The following is a 4,196-nucleotide window of genomic DNA, read 5'->3' as shown; positions in this document are numbered from 1 at the left end:
GAAAACCCTATTGCATAACTTATGCAAGATATCTTTTGCACTTTTTTCGTCTTCTATCATAATTCTTTAAAATATAAAGGTCGTGCTAATAACTTGTTATGAAACTATATAAACAAGAAGAAGAATAAAGTAGGGATAAGAGAAAACGCTTCTTATTCATCTTGAAATATATTCAGGATTCATGGATATAATTTAAAATTAAGGAAAATCTCTTTATTTATAGGAGAAAGTTAACTTGGTCACTAAGTAGGATTCCTAACCATATCCTTAAAGAACTCTTAGACATTCACTATAATATATACAAGTTCCTAACATTAACAATTTTTTAGATGATTAACAGTATTTGTATTTTATATATTGATCAAATGATAATCTAATTTTTGTTTAACATTCTTCCAACTTTTATTATACTATGATGCATGTTTTCCTATTAAATATTTGATTTTACTACAATACATACAATAATATCTATGTTCGCATAATAGAGATTAGATATAGGTTGAGATATATAGCACAAAACTGAAGAATGAGAACTTAAACCCTAGAAGAAATAAGCAAAGTAAGCATCATATATAAAGGAATATGATGGTAAAGCAACTAAAAATCATTAGCTAGTTTTGTATTTCATGAATCAGGTAATAATAATCAGTAAATTACTAGTTTCAAAGACGTATAAAATCTAAGCTATTATAAATGAAAAGATTCAAAATAAAATGTTCAAGTTCATGATATTTTGTGCACTCCTATATCTTCTTTGAAGCAAACTATGTTACGTATTTCACTTGCAACATAAACGTAAAAGTAAAGAAGCAGAAAAATTACTAACACAATAATTTTTACATGAAAAACACCCTACTCAGAAGAGTGAAAAACCACAACCTACACCTCTGTAGGATTTCGCCCAAACTTTGTTTAAGTGATGAGCCTCAAGTAATTAACATTTCAAACTGTGCGTCACTATTGAGACTACCCCTAGTTGGGACATAAAATACTCGCTGGATATAATTAGGGGGTTAACAATGCTTTCGGTGTAGTTTTATGCAGGATTGCATCCCTCAACATCAGCAGTGTGCTCTAGTATTTTAGTTGAACCATCAAATATCAATATTAAACCGGGAAGCGAAAGTAAAATGTTACCCTTTTCTAACTGGCTAAGGTGTAAGAAAATGTGAAAATTAGTGCAGAAAACATAATTAGCACTGTATTTTGAGGATATTTGATGGTGTACAGTTTCATCCATGATACGCTGCAATCTTTCCAAATCCAGACATCAGAAGTCGCAGTACCTATATAATATGTATACAATATAGAAAGGTCACTTTTTACAACTCCGAGTTTGAATTTAGAATTAATTTCTCCACAATAAGGAAGCTCCAATATTTCCCATATCTCATCAGCTACATCAAAAGAAATGATGTTTTACACTTTGTAATTGCCAATACAAGTAGATGCAGCCCAATAGATCTCCCCCCCTAACGAATTTACCCGAATGATTTATTAGAAAGATGCCCCGAAGCTTGTCATAGAGTGTTGTCCAAGAATCAATCCTCAAACTGTAAATGTTGATCATAGTCTTCATTTTAGACACATCATCATTGTAAGAGTTACTATAATAATCCCCGAATACAACTTTATAATTGTCACTAGACTCATCGTATCCGAAACCATATTTGTTATAGAATGAGGTGCCCAATTTTGGGATAAAGTCTTTCTTTGACTTTTTAATGGTGGGATTCCATATATATGTCTCCGAATTACTATAATAATCCCCGAATACACCTTTATAATTGTCACTAGACTCATCCTATCCAATACCATATTTGTTATAGAAAGAGGTGCCCAATTTGGGATAAAGTACTTTTTAATGGTGGGATTCCATATATATGTCTCCCTCGCATAACTGCACAAACAAATAAACCCATTAACAGTACCGACAAAGAAAACTTTTAAATTAGTAGAATCGATGAGAACTAGCTCCTGAGCGATTTGTTGTTTGTTAAAGAGGGGAGTGAGAGAACAAAACTTGTATTTTCCATTGATAACTGGAAACATACTAGTTGATCTGTTTTTAATTTGAGATGTGTCTTCACGAAATCAAGGCTATAGATTAGTTGATGTCACGATTTAGAAATGGACTTACATTTCAAGAGAGACTTCAGGGGCAGCCGTAAGAGAATGTCTTTAAGGATTTCGTTCGGGATAAAGATTTCAATAGTAGTAGAAAGTGGAGTGAAAATGAAAGCATACCCTGAAATAAATTTGAGCAGAACTCTGTGTATCACCCGATGAATCCAATCACAAAAGAAGGAAACGAAAATATGGTTGGATATTTTTTTTTGAAGTGAAACAAAGTAGTAAATTTTTGAAGCAGAGCATAAGTTATGTATTTTCTTTGTGAGAATTAATGAAGTTTGAAAATAAATTTTCTACTGTATTTATTATGAATATTGACTATACTCTCTATTTTTTAATACTAAAATTGACCAATATTTTGTTCTGATTTCTTTTGAACTATTCTCAAAAATGAATACTTTTGAACTTGTCAGATATTAATATAAAATCCTCTCATGCTGTGAGACTCAATCATGGATTTAACTAATTTCATAATGCACCTTTAAGAGGTCGATCCAATAGCAAGATCAATACTGATGGATGTTCTCGTGGTCATCATAAACTATAGGGCATACGTACATAGTAACAAATTTGAGAGAAACCATGGCTTTAATTCATGGAGCAAGCAAAACACAATTTGTGTACAATAGTCTGATACTAACTATAATATATACCATGGATAAAGCAAAAGAGAACATTGTTCAAGTTCAACAAGAAAGAAACATCAGTAATGTATCATAATAAACGTCAAAAACAGATAGGTCGAGGCTTCATAATTTAGATCCATTAACTCAGCAGAAAGCAGGTACGGATTAGTGTTCAACATTATCTTCCACTTCTATCCTGAAATTCAATAGTACAAAACAAGTTAAGGTTGCATCGTGGAAAATTTTCAAATGACTAGAAAAAACATCTGAAAAATATATCCATCCACTTAGTTTAAGCAAAGCAACAACATAGACGTGAATGTATCATTTCTCGATGTAAAAGGATGTTTCAATCAACTGATTAGAAATGACACATCAGTAGCACTATGTTGAAACATTAGACCCACTGAAACTCTAACTCGCCACAATTTCCATATACGCATATCGGTTCTGTTCCCTTTTTTTGGGTACATGCACAGAACTCAATCCTCTGGATTCCTTTTGATAAAATCAAACTTGAACAAAAAAAGTATATCAAAAATAATTCGCCAAGACGTTGTCAAGATAATAATAATGACAAATTACATGATTGTGAGATTTCATGGATATGACGTCCCTGTAGAGATATCATTAGGGGATTAACAAGGCTTTCTACATAGATTTCTGCAGCCATATATCCCTCAATATCAACAGTGTGCTTCAGTTGTCTGGTTGAACTATAATATATTATGATGGCTGATCGAAGAAAAGGCGAAGCTTCACCATTATTTAACTGAGGAAAATGTAAAGAGAATGTGTTACTGGGTGGATAATACATATGTAGGCAAGCATATCGAATACATTCGATAGTGACAATTTTGTCCAAGATACATTAACTCCGCAATGCTTCATAATCCACACATCAGAGGTAGTGTAATACCTAGACTACAAGCACAAAGCAGAGAAAGATCACTTCGAACATTGGCATATTAGCTATCAAGTGTTAAATATACTAAGTTGTTAGCCAGCCGATAAGATATCAATAAGTTCGGTAACAAATTAGCAATTATAAAATGATGCATCAAATAATTTCTATAGTATTTTTTTCGATGAACGCACCGTATGAAACAATAAAAATAACTTCTTTTCATTGTATTAAATTAATGCAATAAGCCATTAATAGGGAAATTAATATCATTCTATTGGCATGATTTCATAGAACCGTATATATTTCTTCAAAAAGATATTTCTTAATCCTCATTGATATGCATATGGTATATTTTATATACGGAAAAGGTATCATAGAATATTGATTCATTCATTGAAGTGATACTCATAGGTCCTCTATGAATCCATGGTATGTATCATATACGATAACGTATCATAGCTGACTGGTTCATTCCTTAAAAAATTGAAAAAAGGTTTAGAATATACTTAAACTATATGAATCGAAAAAAA

General features: G+C 31.7%; 1 pseudogene; it reads right to left on the bottom strand.

Moving 5' to 3' along the window:
• Positions 1-934: 934 nt before the first annotated feature.
• Positions 935-1,922, bottom strand: LOC107019554 (annotated as a pseudogene).
• Positions 1,923-4,196: the final 2,274 nt, after the last annotated feature.

This window comes from Solanum pennellii, chromosome 5 (assembly GCF_001406875.1).
Source record: "Solanum pennellii chromosome 5, SPENNV200".
Lineage (NCBI taxonomy): Eukaryota > Viridiplantae > Streptophyta > Magnoliopsida > Solanales > Solanaceae > Solanum > Solanum pennellii.
The sequence above is the reverse complement of the archived record's forward strand: the minus strand, read 5'-3'. Positions and strand labels throughout refer to the sequence as shown.